This window comes from Podarcis bocagei (assembly GCF_964188305.1).
Source record: "Podarcis bocagei genome assembly, chromosome: 9".
Taxonomy (NCBI): Eukaryota; Metazoa; Chordata; class Lepidosauria; order Squamata; family Lacertidae; genus Podarcis; species Podarcis bocagei.
This window is the reverse complement of record NC_138134.1, coordinates 5,483,632-5,504,614: the sequence shown is the minus strand read 5'-3', so window position 1 is coordinate 5,504,614 and position 20,983 is coordinate 5,483,632.

Genomic DNA, 20,983 nt, shown 5'->3' with positions numbered 1-20,983 from the left:
AGAATAGCTAAGAATAATTTGTTCCTGTTCACTAAAACACTGAGTACAACTGTGTATGTGCAAATCCACGAAGAATCAAAGTCCCAGGATTTCTGCTTTTGTGAAATAGGATTGGTTTGGAAACAATAATCCTGGTTGTTTCAAAACATTTGCTAACTAAAACCAGGAAATTTCATAAGATTCAACAAAGAGATTTTTGATGGTGCTTTCCTCTTGCTGTGGATCATCTAAGTTTCCAAAATGAGTTTGTTAATTTTGTTTTGTTAGTTTGATTTTAAAAAAATCATAGGAAAAATTGGACAATGCTGATAGTGTAAAGTAATTCTGTTAATATGAAACCATTCTTTTCCTGATGGAAAATGGTATTGAATAATTTTAGAGCAGGTTCACTGTTGCCTGCTATCAAAAGATTAAAAAAATGCATTGGTATATGAGAGAAGCATCTTATATTGTAGTCCTTGACACATTGACTTGAAAAGAAAATGACCAAAATCAATGGAATTTACAGTGAAATACTATTCATGTCTACTCAGAAGTCAACACCATTGAGTTTGACAGGGCTTACTCCTAGGTAAATTGGTATAGTATTGCAGCCTCAGTTCCAAAAAATATGTTTAGGACCAGGTAGAAGGTTGCTTAGTATCCAAGTAGGTAACAGATGATTAAAATACAGAAATCTTGTTTTCTGCAAAATAGTTACTTAATTTCAAGATGGCATATGCAACTTTATGAGGAACGTTTACATATGTTATGGGCAGTAGATTAGCTACTGTGTCATCCAAATCAATGATGTGATTTCCAAAACAACCAAAACCAGAAATGATCAAGGGTTCCTTTACCTTAATTAAACATTACAACTAGCCAGCCACTCCATATCTGAAAGGAGTGGAGGGGGAGGCAGATGCAGATGCAAGATTCCTGATATCTTTAGGGTGACAGATTGTCTGTTTTGCAAAACAGTTTTTTAAACCTTCCTATGTGGTGTGGGGACTATGGGGCGGGGCCTTCAGAGACGCTGTTACACCTGTACTGAGGCTTCACGATTAACCACATCCCGGGGTTACAGAAAGGTGTAAGAAAAAGAGTCAACAGGTGAAGTTGACATTGCCAATCTAAGTGGAGACCAAGGCCACAAAAATAGTGACTATGAAAGCCAGACAGGGACGCGGACTTATAAAAAATATTGGGGGGGGGGCCCGGGAAAGCTCATGAATAATAAATAAGCTCATGAATATGCAAATAAAGTGGCGCCGCCTCCTCGTGAGCGAATAGGGGAGAGCGTGCTGCGCCTATTAATCAGCTCCGGAACAGCTGATATGCGGGAAACGTGGGGCTAGCCGGAGAAGAGAGGGCTGGCTGGGAGGTGTGGCCGGTCGGGATTCCCCTGTTCTCGCGGGGGCTGAAACCGCCAGGAGGAAGATAATTCCCCCCGGCAGTGCCTTGGCAGTGGCGGTGGTGCTGCGAAGCAGCGAGGCAGGAGCCCCCGCCCCCGGGGATTCCCTAATCTCGCGGGGGACGGCCGGGGCTCTCCGACTAGGGCGCGCGGCTGGCTGGCGAGGGAGCAGGTGGGGAGGAGGCGGGGGACGGCGGCGGCGCTCTGCTGGAAGGGCGCCCGAGATTATTGGGGGGGCTGAGCCCCCCCAAAAATTTTTTTGAGGGGGCTCAAGCCCCCTCAGGCCCCATGGAGTCGGCGCCTATGAAGCCAGACACAAATGATGCTCAGAGGTGAATAATGCCCTAGATATGAGGAGGAAATTTAAGTGGGCCACCCTGTCTCTTGCAAATGTACAAAGTTTGAAGGCTGCTAGTGAATTCCACTGAAGGAAAAATTTTAATGGGATTTTGGAGGCATCACAGAGTCATCTGGGGGCAGTGTGGGGAGCCTGATTTGGTCTGTGCAGTCTTCAGCAGCCATAGGGCCCTGGATATTACTGCACGTGCGTAATGTCTCAGGGTCACCTTGGGGTCCATTCTTCAGTTTTCAGGAACCTTATATTGGAGTCCAGCACAAACTTGTAACATTTCTCTCACCTTCCATAGAATACCTTGTCTCTAATGAAGAAATGGATGACTGGATGGTGTCCTTTAGCTTTTTTTGAATACCTTTACAGTACTAAGTTCCTTTTTGGCTACCTGATTTGTATTTTTAAGCCATACATGGTAGTATGTATAATAAGCACCGAGTGGGCTTCTAAGCTCAGTCAACTGAGCATGCTTAGAAGCCTCCCTCCAATCAGGATTCCAGCTTTATCCAGAATTGTGGGAGGCTTCTAAGCGCAGTCACCTGAATGTGCTTATAAACCCCCTTCAGACCTTCCCACCTATTATGGACATGTTGGGGATGGAGCAGGTGTGGCTTGCAGATGTGGGGACATTTGAGGTGGAGGCAGGGCGTGCATGCCTCCCCATCTACATGCCTATATATATTCTTTTGAATACATGAAGAAAGAGCAGGAAGGAAATAATACCCAGCACAGTGTGGGATGTAAACACAGGAGCAGTCAATGACAACATTCCTAGAGTGTACATGTTAGAACATGGGGAGGGATGTCTGTCCAGCAAGCAGGTAAACTTCCTGGGGACGGACTTCCTCCGCATGTGACCAGAGGTGGGTGTGGCCTCACCTGTGCAGGTAATGACAAAAGCACAGGGCAGGCAGCCATCTCTCTCTCTCTGCCATTTTCTTTTGATGAGGAAACATCTAAAGATGCTCTCTTGGCTCTCAGCCAAGAGAGGAGATAAGGTCTATCTTGCAACAAGATAGATTCTAAATATATGTAACCTTTTTTAAGCCTGTCTACCTTCTGGGATCATGTTGTGAACAGAATGTGAGTAAACTCTTTTATACTTTTATAAAGACTGTGTTGTGTCTTGTATTTTAAGAGGGAACAAAGGGGAAATTACCAGAGTAATTATTATAGAGGTTCTAGTGAACCTGTGCACACGTTACCGTTGCGAACTTAAAGGGGAATGTTTATAAACGCTGCTGATATTTTGGGAACTTGTTAGCAGAAGTTGTATAAGGATATAATTAGTCAATATATCCTCTCCTGCACCCCAGAACATTCCCACACACAGCACCCACATAGCTTTCTGGTCAGGATATCTGCAGAAAGTCCATACAACGCTCCTGAGACAGGGGTGCAAGATCCACAGAGGGAGGGTAAGACTACTTTGATAAGCAGTTGAGGGCCACACCAGGATGTGCAAAAAGAGAAGTCACAGGCCCATGCCGACAGCTGCCACAAGTGACTCATGCACTGGGCATGGGGTTGAGAAGCAGGAGACAGAAATCAAACCCTACTTGAGGGAAGGAGAGGAATATAAGCCTACTCATTGGATGGTTGGTGGGGGAAACAGTCACATCAGGACAAAAGAGAGAGAACTCCTGGGATCTGAACCATAGAGCAGAACTGCTCCCTGATAGCACATGGGGGGCATATGTCTCTGTCAGGAGCGAGCCAGCAGTAAATCGCACCGAGCAAGTTGGAGTTAATTCTTCATTAGCAAAACAGGATCTGCACAGATGTGTCAGACCTAGTGAGCAGAGCAGTTCATCCCCAGCAGGATTTGCCCCTATGAAGCAGTTGCTGAGACTGAAGGTCCCTCCCTCCCCGCAGCTGCTTGTCCCCTCCTCTCCAGGGATTTTCCCAAGCAATCTGAGACTGCGCCTGTGTGAAACTAATTTCTTCTTCAGCCTCTTCATGCCTCTCCTGGCTCAGGGAGACCAAGAGCAGGAAGACGAGACACCCATGCCTCTTCACCAGTCGGACTCATCTCCGTCTCTTGGCTTCTCACACCTCCTGCTTCAGCTTCTGCTTCCGATTCTGGACTTCTCTCTGCCACAGACTCCCCCAGCTTACTAAGTCCTGTTACCTCTTCAGCTTCTGACACCTCCTCCCTGTCGTCTTCTTCTTCTGACCACTCATCGTCATCCCACCATCAGTCTTCTGGCTCTGAGCCTTCTTCCCTTGGGAGTTCCTCAGCTGGCTCTTCCCACCATTCCTCTGTGTCCAGTCAGTCCGTGACAATCTCTTTGCCCACCCCCTGCCCCCAAAACACACTCACAGGGGCCAGGAGCACAGGATTTGCTGGAAGTGCTTTAGACTATAGAGCAGGTTGTTTTGCATGTTAAATGTCACTGGTTTGAATCCAGGGAATAACACCCTAGAGAAAGGAGAAGGGTGAGTCCCTCACTGTCCAAAGAAGCTTAGTGAACAAGAGGCAGTGTCTCTGCACCCATCAAGTTCCTGATGAAGCGGCTCATCCTGAGGCCATCCTGACATGTGCCAGTGTCAAAGCTTTTAATGGACAGCATCTGGCTGGAGGACATCCTGAAAGGAAAAATACGTGTGCAGGTTTGCCAACCCCAGCAGGGCTGATTCCTTGGACTGCTGCTCAAGGTACAGTAAAGTAGCAAGTCCCTTTGGGCACCCTACTCCATCACTAGGACACCTTTACCTCTTGCCAATCATAGCGTGTACAACCTGCTTAGGAACCTAGTTGGTTACTCCTTTTGTTTGTCATGAGGTGGACCTCCTGAGTGGACCGCATGTAACCTGACTATAGAGAGGCTTCCTCATCCTGCAGATTGTCTCTCAACTTCCTCCACCTCATACAAATAATAATAATCCCCAACCTCATCATTTTACACAGAAAACATAGACATGAGGTTAATACAGTAAACAATGAAAATACATACACAAAATCATCATATTTATCAATATGCAAATCTAATGCCTGACCTTCACCCCCCCAATTAATTAAAGCACCTGCCATTAAATCAGAGGATTTCTAGGACTATGACATAATCTATTTAGGTACAAAATGTCTCTATATCACAGAAAACATTCTTTGTTACAGATTTTGTAACATTCTTTAATAGCTTTATCTCAGGACTGAAGGAGATGCATTGAGGATTAAATATGTAAATTTAAATTTAAACCTCCTATACCATGTGTGTGTGGGAAAAATATACGAGTAAACCGGCTGTGAAGCCTTTTTAGCAGAGTAAAAATACTTACACACTTTTGCAGCTTACTGGAAGCTAGGAATTAGGCAATTACACCTCTGATCCTTGCTTATTTGTGGGCTGCTGACCTTTCCCCTCTCTGTCCCCATTGCTAAGAATGAATCACACTTTTTAGTAAAAACAAAAAGGTTTAATTACATTTCAATGCAGGCAGCAAATATTTCAAAGGTAAAAATACTTCTTAGTTACAAAATGCAAGATTAGTTTCCAAAACAGAGTAGAGCCCAGGCATGTGTGTCTGCTCACATAGCTAGCTTGAAAGAAAGAGAAAGACTGAGGCAAGGAGGAAGGAAAAAAAGATTAAGCTCCTTTGTCCTATTTCCCACCACAGGAATTACTCACTCACTCACTCACTCACTCACTCACTCACTCACTCACTCACCCATTCAGTGGCGTAGCGTGGAGGGTGCAGGGGGGGCCAGCCGCACCGGGCGCAACATCTGGGGGTTAGGGTTAGGGGGCGCAAATCCACGGGTTAGGGGGCGCAAATTACTTGCCTTGCCCCGGGTGCTGACAACCCACGCTACGCCACTGCACCCATTATATACCACCCATTATCAAAAGATCTCAGGGCAGTGTATATTAAGAGCACATTTTATGGAGCACAACAATAAAATCATAATAAAAAGCATAATAATAGACAACATAATAATAAAATTACCATAATAACTGTCATCCCCCCCCCATGCGGCCATTGATTATTTAATGGCCAAGGCCTGGGTAAAGAGGAATGTTTTTGCCTGGGGCCTAAAGACAGGTAATGATGGTGCCAGGAGAGCCTCTCTGAGAGGAGCATTCCACAAGTGGGGAGCCACCACAGAAAAGGCCCCTTCTCATCTTGCTACTCTCCAAATCTCTTGGGGAGAAGGGACGTAGAGAAGGGCCTCGGAGGACAAGTGCAGGCCCCTAGTTGGTTTGTATGGAGAGAGGCGGTCCCTAAGGTATTGGGGTCCTGAGCCATGTAAGGCTTTATAGGTCAAAACCAGCACTTTGAACTAGGCCTAGAAGCTAATTGGCAGGCAGTGCAGCCGAGCCAGGATTGGCATTATATATAGGGGATATGTCATCATACAGACCTTTCTTCTCTAGGGATATAGGAACTCTGTGAGTCTTAACCCCTTCATATGCTTATTTGGCTAACATAATTTGCAGATTTTACCACAAGGATTTTGTGATTCCCCACAGGGGAAGGCTGTTCCGTGTGTGTGTGTGTGTGTGTGTGTGTGTGTGGAGAAGTAGTGTTAGAACAACATAATTAAGAAAAGTGACAGTATTCACTTATGTCAAAGAGAGAAAGCTATGAAAGACAGTTCTACATTACACGATGTGTTCCTCCTTCCCTTGCTTACGGCTCATTGACCTTGTGTCAGGAGTGCGTGCAGGAGCCAGGCCCTGTGACCAATAGGACTTTGCAGGACTGGGGCCTTCCTAAGTTTGTTCTGAAGAGGCAAGGCCCGCGCAGGTGAGGTCAATTGGAAACTCACAGCACCTGGTGGCAAGAGCTGGGAAGGGATATAAGGTCAGCATTTCCCTTCGGCTCTTTGCCACAGCAACACGCTTCCTGGCTTGGGCTTCTTGCTTTCTGATCCTTGAACCTCGGCTTCTTGACTCCCTGCTTCTTGATCCTCGGACTCTTGACTTCATGACACCTTGCTTCCTGACCCTCGGACCCTCGGCTTTTTGACTCCCGGCTCTCTGACTCTTGGCTCCTGACTCCTGGTTTCTGGACCCCCATTCCTGCTCCCACCCCGCCATCTTGCCCCCCAGTCCTGATGTCCCCTGCTGGGACTTTGATCGCCCGTGAACCAGACCGCGACACCTTGAAGTCTGGAAACTGAGGTTGCCATTTCCTGCTCCAGGTCTAGGGTTGATGCAAAGCTGCACAGGTGACCAGAGTGTGCCGGTGTGTTAAAGAAGTATGGAGTCTGGCCTGTGTGCTCCTCCCCTGGACCAACCAAGGCTCCACCCCATTCCTGTTGTCCTGCAGCTAGGCTTTCTGGGGTATTCTAGTGGCATATCTGTCATAATGGTGGTATATCAGGACCACAGCTAGTGTAATGTGGCTTCTGCTGAATCCTAAATTCCCAGGTGGCAAGCTTGTGTCCAGTGCAGTGGCGTAGCGTGGGTTGTCAGCACCCGGGGCAAGGCAAGTAATTTGCGCCCCCTAACCTGCCACTGCTGCCAGCTTCTTCTTGCTTCTGCCTGGTCTGGTCTGGTGTGGTTCTCTCCCGCGCTCAGCGCTGCGCTGGGCGGCTGCTGCACTGTCCCTCCCCCAGATAGTCCCTCGCTCTCTCTCCGCGCCGCACGCCTGGCACCCACCCCCTCCACAGTGGGCGGTGACCCGGCGGCTCGGATCGGATTCGCACAGCCAGCACTGCAGTGAGAGAGAGTGAGCGAACCAGGTAGGGGCAGAGAGTGCGAGCGCGCCCCCCCCAGACGTTGCGCCCGGTGTGGCTGGCCCCCCCTGCACCCCCCACGCTACGCCACTGGTCCAGTGAGCCAAATTCAAACAGGCTCCTGTACCTTTACAAGATCTGTGATAGACAATCATGCAACAGTGAAGCCACGCCCAGCATAAAGATGGAACAACAGATTCTGCATCTGTAATGCAAGTGTCAGAAGCAAAGGAGCCTTGTGGGTTTGAAAAGGTCGGCAAGCCTAGCAGTGCATATTTTCAGGCACCCTCCTAATCAAATCAAATCTTTATTGTTATGGTCAATGATCAGCATTAAGAAAGCAAGATAAGAAGAACAGAGAACACATTGCCCAGGTGTGCATAACAGAGTAAAAAGGAATAAAATGAAACAAAGTAAATAAAAGTAGCACAGAGCATAAAATGGGCATCAACATTATAAAAAGTTGTAGTCATGACATGAACTCCAAAAAGGGACATTACAAAACTTATGGGTTCAGTTCCTGGTGGGTCTTGCTTGCCACAGCACTGTACTTGACCATACTGAGTATTTTGATCTGAGAGAAGGAGAAGGGCATAAAATTGCATCTGATCATCCTGGCAAATTTCATAAGAAGGGTTCAATAAAGGTTTTATGCAAATCTTGATAATAGAAGCAGTACAGGAGGACTTGACCTCTCCAGAGTCACAAGGGCACTTGCCTTTTGGTACAGAATTTCTAAACATCTTCTCACAAACACTGACGAGACACCCATCTATCTCTGTCTCTATTCAGTAAAACCTTTCACTTGATTACAGCTCCTCTTCTATGTTACTGGAGGTTAGCTATAAGGATTCCACCCCTCTACCCTAATGCAATCTCATTTTGCTTCACCTCAGAGTAAATCTCTGGCTGAGAGAGGTACCACAAATTTTCTTGTTACCAGGGCTCAGGGTCGATGCATGGTAGTCCAGCAATTACGGCAATCGGTAGTCTTGGAGATATGTGAAATCATCTGGCATCAACTGGAACTGATACCCAAACAACTACTCTTAGATCTAATAGTTTCTGAGAATCATCCGTATTACCACAAATGGCTAGTTGCCTGTTTGTTAACGGCAACTTGAATGGCAATGGCAGGGTGCTGAAAGCAAAAGACAGTACCAACAAGCAAACAACGGCAGAAAGTCTGGTGCAGGACTTGGATGGGGGAATTATCCAATCAGGAAATGGATGGGGCAGACTCACAAAAATCCAACCATTACCTGAAGATGTGATTTCTACGACTAAGGTTCAAAGTGCCCAGCAAAATCCAGACAACAGCAATGCATGAATCTGTCCATTTCCTAAGGGGGTCTTCTTTGTAATAAATAGTGTAATTGCCACAATCTCTGTTTCTTAAATCAGCCTCGAGTCAGCAGTGGCTTTGTTGCTGTTAGATGAAGGGTCTACTTCTACATAATAACTACGGTTATTCTGCAAAATAATTACGGTTATTTATGACGTCAGACTAGGAAGCTTTCACTGGTATCGTCACATGACAGGTTGCAACCAACCCTTCATGGAGCAGCCCCTTCACTCTGCAACATCTATAGAAGACAATAGCTAGAAGGAAGTCCATACAGGTGCTCATACTGAGCTGTGATCCTGACCCATCTTCATGCCTCAAATATCCCCTGAACAATAAGGGGAGAAGAGGATACAGAACAGAGGCGAGGGGAAATCAACATGCCAGACCAGACTGGCTGCCTGTGCTAATCAGAGTCAGCACATAAAATTGCTTTATGGAGAGTGTATGCGTGCAGAATTATCAGAAGTGAACACTAGATGGCAGTATTCTGTAAATAATAATTATCTGTCTTCCTCATTCCATGATTTGCAGGTTAAACGGTGCTTTCCGTGGAATCTCCATGGAATCCATTTACCGGATCTCTCATTTTTTAAACTGAAAAATAATTTCACTTTAAAATAAGGGAGGGTGCTGTTCCTCTGAAAATTAGACCCTCAGAAACAGTGCTTTCCTCCCAGAAATCACCATGAAGCAGGGGTGCAAACTTGAATAAAATATTGGCGGGGGTGTGTGTGTGTGTGTGAGCCCCGCCCTGTGTAAGTGATCACATGATGTGGTGCATGCACACAATTTGAATGGCAATGCCCACCAACTGGGGGGAGCAGCCCCATTAAATATGGGGGGGGGCAAAGGGAACTCATTTCCTAGAAGTTTGCTCCTTTGCCATGGAGTTGTTGCAGTTAAGTCATCAGGCAACTTGGGGGCGCCCTGAACAGATGCTGTTTTGACAAGAGCCACATTCGCCAACCCCAGAGCTGCTAAAAACTATGGCAAGAGGTCTCGCTAGCTGATTTGGGGGCTGCCTCGGGTTCTGCTGCAGGTCAAATAAATTTGCCCCGTCTCCCTCGTTCTCTTATATTCTGGCAGATGGCTAGGGCAGTTCGGAAGGGCCCTTGTGCAAATGCGAGCATGTGCAATGCTAGAGGCCTGGCTTGAAAGCTGAAAGCCTGCGCTGCTACACAGGAGATGGGTTTAAGAAAAGGAAATACGAATTGGCCCCACCCTGTGCTTGACCAACCATGGTGAGGAGCAGCTAGGAGTTAGGTGGAGTCATAGATCTTTAAAAAGTGTAGACTCACACATGCTGGCCAGCTTCCATTTTGACTTGAAATGTTTGTTTTGGGCTTCTCAGAAGTACGTAATGGCAAGAAGCAGGAGGGGGGAGCCCTGGCCCACAATGGCGCCCACCTGAGAGGTGCTGGAAGTGTGCTCTGGTGCTTTCTGGCTGAAAAAAAGCACTGCTCATAAATGTCATTAAAAATAAAAATCTAATGAGTAAAAAATAACAAAGCCTATATACTGGACAGACCAAATAGCTTTGCAATTTGAGGAACAGAATGAGAAACATGGGCATAGCCAGGATTTATTTTTGAGCGGATCAGATCCAAGTTATCTGTGTCGCAATTGGTCAATTAGTTAAGTATTTTTATTTATTTACTTTATTTAATGGGGGCAGCTACCCTCCCACCTCCCCGACTATGCCCATGGCTTCCTACATTTTATTTGGTGCACCTTTGAAGTCTCCCTTCTTCATTACTTCTCTTTCAGTGAAAGATGTGGACATCAGATCTTCTGCTGTCTGTGGATCCAGTCCTTATTTGCAGAGGTGCAAAGTTGGAAACTGGTAAGAGGGAAATTTGGATTCAAGCCCCCAGCCTTACTCATACACCTGCAGCTCCAGAGGTCTGGCTTCAAGATATGTGGATTTGGCTAGATCTGGATTTATTCCAAAGGGGAATGTGCAGATCCAGCTATTACTGGCATTCAATCAGTACACCGATGAAAGTTTTTCAATGCATATTAAACTCTGCCAGCCTGCAGTCCCAGGCACACTCAACAGGAAGTTCGTGAATCAATAAGACTTAATTCATGTTGTGTTAAAATGTATTTCATCCCACAGGTAATTTGGAAACATCTTCTGTTATTGACAAATTTCTGTTTTGTTTCTACTCTGATGTTTTACTAGCCTATCAGGGCAGAATGATGTCAGAGCAGAGGATAGCTATTCATACTCAAATGCCTCTTGCTTTTGTCATTTTAATTCTTTGGGAGAAGGCATAAAGACCACCTCAGGTGCCTCCAGGAGAGAATTGGCTAGAACAGGGGTAGGCAACCTGAGGCTCGGGGGCCAGATCCGGCCCAATCACCTTCTAAATCCGGCCCATGGACGGTCCAGGAATCAGCGTGTTTTTACATGAGTAGAATGTGTCCTTTTATTTAAAATGCATTTCTGGGTTATTTGTGGGGCATAGGAATTTGTTCATATTTCCCCCCCCAAAATATAGTCCGGCCCCCCACAAGGTCTGAGGGATGGTAGACCGGCCCATGGCTGAAAAGGTTTGCTGACCCCTAGGCTAGAACCTTGTAAGCATACCAGGGTTACGTGACAAGGCAGAGGACCATGTAAGAATTAAAATCCTGTAGAGAGCATTATTTGCTGGGACTCTCATTGCTCATTCGAAAGCAAAATCAGAACTCAGGCACCCTGAAGGTGATGAGGTGAGGAGAGATGCCAGTGGCTGTCTAGGATCTTCAGCTGGAGGGGAGGACCAAAGGGACACCCCAAAACCCAGTCCATGGACATGATCTAAGAAAGAGAAAATGCTTTGTAATTCAATGTAAATGGTGCCCTCCCTATTTAAAATCTAGAGAGCAAGTTAGAAACAAGGGGAAGGATGCTGCTACAGGCCATCCCAATCTCAGCCGACCTGAGGCAAGATTCCAGGGGTCTTGGCACTGAACGAGGGTTTGTGCTCCTTTGCAATGTAGGGTTGCCATACGTCTGGGATTTCCCGGACATATCTGGAATACTGCAGTTGCAAGCAAGGTCCAGGCAGAAATGTCCGGGAAAATCCGGATGTATGGCAGCCCATGGCGGCAGTATCCTTTTTGCTGATTTCCCCCAGAAAAAGCTCAGAAACCTCCTACTTCTTTGCCATTTTGCAAAAATAGCTCAACAACTTTTCTGTCCAGATTTTCACTTTTTGAAATATGGCAGCCCTATGCAATGAGGCGCAGCAGAGACTGTCATCGAATCATAAAATGGTAGAGTAGGAAGGGACCACAAGGGTCATCTATTTTACAAAATAAAAAAAATCCTTCCTGTAGCACCTTAAAGACCAACTAAGTTAGTTCTTGGTATAAGCTTTCGTGTGCATGCACACGAAAGCTTATACCAAGAACTAACTTAGTTGGTCTTTAAGGTGCTACAGGAAGGAATTTTTTTATTTTGACTATGGCAGACCAACACGGCTACCCATCTGTAACTGGAACCATGGAAGGCATCTATTTTACAGATATTTACAACCTGGTTTTTGATGGAGCATTCCCATCTCAAGAGGGACTAATCCTTCCCAGCAACTCAGCGTTGGATTCAGAGGCATCCAAAGCACCATCCGCATGTCTCTCTGTAACAGCCTGCTCCAGCCAGCCAGCATGGTTGCTGCTTGCCCTTCCATCCCTGCATGGAGTTCTGCCCCTCCTTTCTCCTGCCCCAAAACCTCAGGATACTTTCCTTCCTGTGGCAACATCATGCCCTCCCCGTTACCCTGGCAACCCCTCCCTCTCAACTCTTCCCTTCCCACCATGAAAATTGAGAGGATATGACATCATAGAGTCAGAGTCCCCTGTGGGTGACTATCTAGCCATCATGCTATCTGTGATTTGGCTGCAGATCCTCCCACACCTCACATGGACTAAATGGGTATGTAGCAAGCAGGAAGGGGATCTGATCTGGAGACTTCCAGATTAATAGCTCTTACAGCTCAGTCTGAAGCATGTTCACTCAGGAGTACATTGCACTGAGCTGCTGTTGTGTAACTGTGCATAAAACAGTTTCTTGACATGAAAGATTAGTGGCTGAGGAAATTCTTGTGGGAATGTTAAGGAAGGTAGGAGAGTATATCTTGTTTTGATATTATCCCTCCCAGTGGCGGAGGAACCCTCTCTGGCACCCGGGGTGGTGCAGCCTATATGGACTGTGCATGTGCAGCAGCCCGTACGGTCGCCGTGCATGAGAGCAGCAGCCTGTATGGATGGCGCACGCGAGCGGCACCCATACGGACTGCGGGCACCCTTGGCTGCACTACAGCTGGGGGGAGGCAGGGGCCATATTGTCACCCCTCCCAGAGTGGCACCCGGGGCAGACCACCTCCTCCGCCCCACCTTCCTATGACACTGATCCCTCCTCACTCATGCTAGTGAACAAACAGCAGAGCGCATTCCCTTGCAACTTACTGGAAGCAGTTGGTGACTCATTAGAGCAGGCATGTCCAAAGTCTGTTTTGGGGGCCTAATCTGGCCCACTGGCCCCTGTGGCAGTTTATTTCCTGGGGTAAAATCCTAAAACCCCCCCAAAAAACCTCAAAAAAATTATGAATGAATTCCTATGCCCCACAAATAACCCAGAGATGCATTTTAAATAAAAGGACACATTCTACTTGTGTAAAAACACGCTGATTCCCGGACCGTCCGCGGGCTGGATTTAGAAGGCGATTGGGCCACATCCGGCCCACGGGCCCTAGGTTGTCTACCCCTGGTTCACACCTGGTTCAACACCCAGAGGAGAGACTGGAAGCTGTAACTTAACCAGCACTTTAACTGAAGGTTAACCCCTCGCCAAATTAGTCAGGGCAGGATGCCATTGAAAGTATCCAGGGGAGAGAATTGCTTCCTTCCTGTGTCTCCTAAAGACTTGAAAAGGAACTTCCCCATTCTTTGTACTCCAAGTCAGCTGATGCTCTGTGTTTCAAGGTAAAACTACTACCACTGACAACTGATGAAATCAATATCAATATATCCTTTTAAACCACGACCTTCCACAATAGATGAGAGGAAGTCCTCCACTTTTGAAGCAGTTTTTGCTTTTGCATTGTGGTTATTAAAATAAAAAGGGCTGTATTTCAGACTTCCAAATAGTTTAGAAAAGAAAATGGTAGAACACAGTCATTTCTTCCAAAAATGTGGTTATTTATTCCCTTATAATGTGAAACTCTGCTCTTCTTTCAATAACTTTAGAAGGACACACATATTGAAGTTCTGGGAATTCACATTTTTATTGAATTTTAACTGATACATTAAAGCTAGATGACTAATGATCAAATAATAATCCAAAGGCCATTAGTTTGTCAACAACCCCACAATAGTGCAACTATCCAGTCACTCTTCCTGTGAATCCATGTTGATTTATTCTTCTTCTTCACAGAATCATAGAATCTTAGAGTTGTAAGGAAACCCAAAGGTCATCTAGTTCTATCCCCTGCAATGCCGGAATATCAGCTAAAGCATCCCTGACATATGGTTGTCAAGCCTCTGCTTAAAGACCTCCAAAGAAGGAGACTCCACCACACTCCTTGGCAGCAAATTCCACTGTCAAACAGCTCTTACTGTTCTTACAAGTTCTTCCTAATGTTTAGGTGGAATCTTCTTTCTTGTAGTTGGCTCCATTGCTCCGTGTCCGCTTCTCTGGAGCAGCAGAAAACAACCTTTCTCCCTCCTCTATGTGACATCCTTTTATATATTTGAACATGGCTATCATATCACCCCTTAACCTCCTCTTCTCCAGGCTAAACATGCCCAGCTCCCTTAGCCGTTCCTCATAAGGCATCGTTTCCTTTCTTGCAACCTGAAGCCATTGGTTTGAGTCCTACCCTCCAGAGAGGAGAAAACAAACTTCTTCCTTCTTCCTCCTTCCTCCTTCCATATCACAGCCCTTGAGATATCTGAAGATGGTTATCATACCTCCTCTCAGTCTCCTCTTTTCTAGGCTAAACATGCCCAGATCCTTCAACCATTCCTCATAAGGCTTGGTTTCCAGACCCTGAATCATCTTGGTTGCCCTCCTCTGCACACTTTCCAGCATGTAAATATGCTTCTTAGATTGTGGTGCCCAGAACTGGACACAGTATTCTAGGTGTGGTCTGCGCAAGGCAGAATAGAGTGGTACTAATACTTCCCTTGATCTGGACACTACACTTCAGTTCATGCAGCTTGGAATAGCATTACCTTTTTTCTGCTGCATCCCACTGTTGACTCATGTTAAATATGTGGTCTACCAAGACCCCTAGATCCTTTTCACATGTACTGCTGGCAAGCCAGGTGTCCCCCATCTTACATTTGTGCATCTGGTTCTTCCTGCCTAAGTGTAGAATCTTACATTTGTCCCTATTGAAATTCATTTTGTTAGTTTGCACCCAGTTTTCCAATCTGTTAAGGTCATTTTGAATTCTGATTCTGTCTTCTACCTACCCCTCCCAGTTTAGTGTCATCTGCAAATTTGATGAGCATCCGCTCAGTTCGTTCATCCAAGTGGAAAGACATGGAACAACAACAGGACCAGAACAGAACCCCTCGGTGTGTCTGCAGAATGTGAGACGGCCCTGAAACTCTTGACTTTTAACAAATTCACAGACCTTTGTGAACCTGGGCAGGCGCTATTCACACGTGTGGGCCGTTCACGCAGAAGAGCCCTCCAGGCGGCGCGCACGCCGTTTTGCTTTCAAAGCGGGCGCTTGCCTTAGCCTCTTCCGTCCGGGAGGCTCGGGTTTTCCGCGTGGGAACTCGGCGGGCCCGACTCCGATCCGTGCGGTGAAAAGAGGTCCCCCGACACCCCACGAGCCGCCGGGCTCATCTTCTATTTATGTTTTATTTTGGTAAAGGGACGGAGGTCTAGTCGCGAACCCCCAGACGGAGCTAAAGTACACGTTTTAAAAGTTGTGGGTGGTTTGTTTGTTTGTTTGTTTGTTTGTTTTTACTGTATTAAACAAATAAAAGCGGGAAAGAACTTTTCAAAAGCGTCCTGCCGCCGCCCCGACGTCCAAGCTGAGGAAAGTGACCGGGACTGGGCATCGCTTCGACGGAGATCGCGCTTGGCCAGAAGAACTTCTGCTCCCTTCCTTAATCACTAAGCGCAATACACCATTTATCAGGTAGTTAGGTGGAGAGATCGAGAGGTGTTCGCTTTGAAACGAGGAAGCCGCTTTTCCCTCCGCAGCAACGCCGGCGAAAGCGGCGCGGCAGTCCTGCGCTTCGGCCGCTCCCTTTCCGCCCCGACGGGCTGCTCTCGGCAGCGCCACAGCCGCACTCGCCTCGCTCCCCCGCCCCGTAGATCCATCTGTACCGTTTGGGGTAACACGGGGGGAGCCCGAAGTTCCCCGCCGTGCGCTGGATGGGGCAAGCGGGCTCGGTGCTGCGAAGTTCTGCTTCTGGGAAGAAGGAGCGGCTGGTGGTGGCGTCCGGCAGATTCGCCGGGAAAGGGCAGCCCGAATCCGGTCTGCCCCAGCCGAGCGAAGCTTCTGGCCGTTTCCGCGGCGAGCATTTCAATTTGGCTGCGTTGTGTGACTTCGGCTTTGCTAGAGGGGGCGGCGGAAGAGGCGGCCTCGACGCGCGACTCCCCAGCTCTGGAAGGGCTTTTCCGCGAGAGGGGAAGCAGCTCCGAGGCTCGTTTTTCTCGGCCCCGAACAGCAGCTCAGCTTGGGAAGCAGCGCAGAGGGGAAGAGGCTCCCATCGCAGTGCGGGCCTTTAGGAGACGGGTGGGGAGCGACAGGCCCACTGGCCTAGGGGTCAGATTTGGCCCTCGGGTCACGACCCTTACCACCCCTGCTTTTAGAGCCCATCCTCCTCCAGCGCTGCCCCCCCCCCCCGCGGCTGGTGGCGCCTTTTGCTTGCCTGGAAGGAGGATGGAGAGATCTGAGGAGGGGGCTGCAGTAGCTGGCGCCTGACTCACGTCCATTGCTCTGGCCATGTCCAGCACCGCGGGGCCCCGCGACGGAGTGCGGCCCTGCTGCAGAGGAAATCCTCGCGGACCTTGCATTCTCCCGTCCTTCTGGCTCTGCAGCCCGCGAGCTCTTCCTTTATGCCGTTTCCCGGGCATGCCGTCGGGGGGGGGGGGCTTGCGACGCTTTCCCTGGCAGAGCTGCCTGGTCCTCCTTGACAGGATTCCTTCTGGATATCTTGTTTCGGGGTCACGTCTGCAGTCCAAGCACACACGGATCCCCGTTCTAGGCGCGGGGGAAACCGCCAGGCCGCGAACCCGCGCAAGAAAGCGAGACGCGGCGGATCGGGCCAAAGTCGGGATAACTTTCGCGCGCCGAGCTCCTTCTCCTCTCAGCCGACCGAGCGCCTTTCAGCAAAGAAGGGAGGCTTTTTCAGGTCAGGCGGTCCAAGTGGGGAGGCGACGGAGGAAGAGGGAAAGGTGGTCCGTTTCCCCAGTGGCGTAGCGTGGGGGTGGGGTGGGGCCGGCCGCACCGGGCGCAACATCTGGGGGTTAGGGTTAGGGGGCGGAAATCCACGGGTTAGGGGGCGCAAATTACTTGCCTTGCCCCGGGTGCTGACAACCCACGCTACGCCACTGCGTTTCCCCACCCGCTCGCTCGCTCTCCCGCGGGGCGCCCCTATTCTCCATCCGACAGCCGAGGGTCCTTGGAGGCCTCCCCTTCGCGGACCAGCCTCTTCAGCGCCTTCGCAGCGGGTTCTGGCCAAGACCTCCTCCCTCCTCTCTTCGGGCCACTTAGCAGGGGCATTGCACCCCCAGCTCCACCAACCCCCCCTGGCTTTAGCGAAAGCGACAGGCCTGAGCCTGGCGGGGCCGAAGCAAGGCGGTAAGGATCGGGCCCTTTCCGGAGGCAAAGGGAGCTTTTCCCCGGAGGCAGCAGTTTGAAGGCCTCTTCCGAGGCTCGTATGTGAATCTCTGGAAGGGGGAGCCGGAAGAGGCTAGCGAAAGATGCAGAGACCTCGCTTGCAAAACAGGAGAAAGTCCGACGAGGGAGCCTTTGCTCGCGGCCCCACGGCAGAAGTGCTTCGCAGTCCACGTACAGGGGTGTGTTACCGACCAAAGAGCAATATTTATTTACTGTCGGAGAATATAAATTACATCATTTTGTCTTGTGGAGGAGTTGCAGATAATTCCTGCGCATTTTTAAACCAGGGTTTGTGTTTGTGCGTTATTGCTCTTTGGAGCGCTTTGTGTGTACGACTCTTTGTGTGTACATTGTCACTGGGACGCCGCGCAACTTCTTTAAATCCTTCGCATTTCAAAAGGACTGAAGTAAGTACAGCCCAAGCAGTGGAAGGGGGGGGGAGAGCTCCGTGGCTCATTGAAAACAAAGCAAGCCCATCAACTCCCGGAGGCCAAAACCCCCTTCCTCAAACCTATCTCGTTTGTCAAAGGAAGACGTCTCGCGTAGCTGACAAAAGTGAGCTCCGAAAAGCTTATACCGCCTAAGTCTGTTAATCTGTAGAAAAACACAACAATAAAACGCTATTCGTTGATTTCTGTACAATAGACGCACTAGACCAATTTGAAATTATTGTTATTATGTGTCTTTCGTTTTTACAACATTCCTCCAGGAGAAACAAACTTCTGACTTCCAGCTCGCTTGCAAAACAGATCCATGTCTGTTGTTACCGAAACTGATGATGCTTGCTAGAGCTGGTCCTTGCTTACAGATTGCAAAAAATATATATTTAAAACCAGTTGAGATCTATTTGATTGTCGGACTTCACATTTTGCCTATCATTTCTGTCTCAGACTTTTATATTTTCCCCCTCCCCACCCCACGCCTTACGCACGTGTGAGTCCTGTATAAATCCCAAGACCCACCCTCCGTGCAGCTGGTGAAGTCCAAGAAACCTGCCTCTCCAAAACGCCGCAAGATGCTTGTTGTGGCGCTTGCAACGCACTAACACGGCTGCCCTACCGGCTTTGGAAGTTAAGCACCTAACAGCCTTCTGTTCCTCCGCCTCTGTGAAATTGTTAATGTATTTCCTCCTCCGATAAATCCCTCACAATTTAATGTAGCGCGCTTCAAAATTTCCTCTCCTTGGCACTCGGTGCCACGGGAGGCGAGTCCCGGCCACGACACCCCCCGCGCAACGAGTTCGCCTTCGTCCCGTCCTCTCCGTCGACTTAACCAGCCAAAGCTCCCCTGAAGATGCTGGACTAACGCGTGACTGCCTTAAGATTTCTTTATTCGAAACAAGGTATACTTCGCGATGCGCGTAGGCAGTTTTCGAGGGCTAAGGCGACTGGGGCTTGCAGAGCCTCGGTGCTTCCTTGGCACGAAGCGCGAGAGGGGAAGGAAAGCCCCTTGGCATTCAGAAGGAAGGACTTCTGGCTTCCTCCTTGCCAGGGTCGCGCGAGCCCTGGAGCCCCCGCAGCCCCCGCTCGCTCCTCCCGCCCTCTTGGCTGTTCTGGGAAAAGAAGGGCGGAGGAGCGAAGTATCGACCCCGGGAAGGGGCGCGCGTCCCGGGTGGGCACAGCCAGGGGGCCGCCCGCCCCCGAGCCCAGAAACCAGCTGCCAACGCGGTTGCCTTTTTCCTGGAACCCGCCTGTCGGTAATGGGCGAGATCGATCCGCGCTTGTCAAGCGGTTCTCGGGCGCCTTGAGATGGCCCATTGCTCCGGCCGTCGCAGCAAACCTTTTACAGGCCGAAACCCCCAGAGCGGCTCCATTAGAAACCCGGCCGGCCGGCCGGCCAAGGCGGGGCGGAGCAGGCGGACGAGCCCGGGAAGGGAGGGTGGGACGCGGGACCCGAGGCCGAGTCGCGCGCCCTGGCCTGGCCTTGCCTTCCCTCCCGCCGCTGCCTCCCTGCCGGATCCCCGACAGCCGAGAGGAACTGCTTGGCGCGCCGGGAAAAGCAGCTTCCAGCCACCCCGAAATCCTCCGCCGCCGAGATGGGAGGGAGAGGGACCCCTGAGCTCCCCCCGCCCCCCCGCGAGGCTTGTGGCACCCCTAAAATGTGCCCAGACCGGCAGCTTCCGTCGGACAGGAGTCTGAAGGTGTAAACATGTGAATATATCGTATTTCCTAAAACTACGACAACCTTCACTACGTCTCAGTTCTCAAAGGATCCTGGATCCTGGGTGAGCGCCTAGAACCAACCCCCCCCCCGAATTTTGCCACAGATCGCCAGAGATTGAGGTGGCACCCAAGCCTTGTAGCAGTATCTTCAACAAGATCTCTCCACAGTGCCCAAAAGGCTTCTGGCTTAGTTCTAAGCATGAATCTTACATGGATGTAAGCTTTTCCTGTATAGCTGTTCGCCAGACATTATCCCACCGTTTCCCAATACCAGATTCCTCCCCTTCTGAACCATGATAGCACATGCTGCCACTAATAAAAAATAATAATAGCGAGTTTGATTTTACTTCCTCATTTTTACCATCAGATATTGATAATAATGCTGACTGAGGTGTAGCTTGAACAGGTTCTCTAGTTATATTCCTTATTTAATAAAAAATGTGGCCCATAACATCAGTGTCCCAGGAGGATTCATCAGGATTGGTACAGTTGCTCCTCAAAGTGGATCCTAAAACACGCAAAGGATGAACACCATCTATTGGAGGAAATCTGAAGTAGCAAAACTTTCATTTGTCCCTGCTCCTGCCCACCTAGCAGTTCGAAAGCACGTCAAAGTGCAAGTAGATAAATAGGTACCACTCCGGTGGGAAGGTACCGTAAACGGTGTTTCCGTGCACTGCTCTGGTTTCTCCAGAAGTGGCTTAGTCATGCTGGCCACATGACCCGGAAGCTGTCTGCGGACAAAGACTGGCTCCCTCGGCCAATAAAGCGAGATGAGCGCCGCAACCCCAGAATCGTCCGCGACTGGACCTAATGGTCAGGGGTCCCTTTACCTTTACCTTTACAGAACAGTCAGGCAAAGGCAACTGCTGATCATTGCTCAAGTCCCTGCCATGTGTCTCTCCAGCTCTTCCCAGGCAGTCCTCCAACAGGTGCAGAGAAATGTAGGTTTGACATTACCATCATTTACAGCAACCACCGTGCCATTTCCCAGTGCAGTTGGCAACTGTACTCTTGTGCAGGGCCCTTGTTGCTTAGCAGGCCATCCTGTAGTATTGAACTCATACCTGCATTGGGCATGCAGCAATGGAGAAGAGACTTGCCCGTTATTTTTTGCTGGGGACCTTCAAGGGCACAGGCACTGCTATGATGAAACACCATCCATGTGTCTTGGTGTTTGTTGTTTTTAA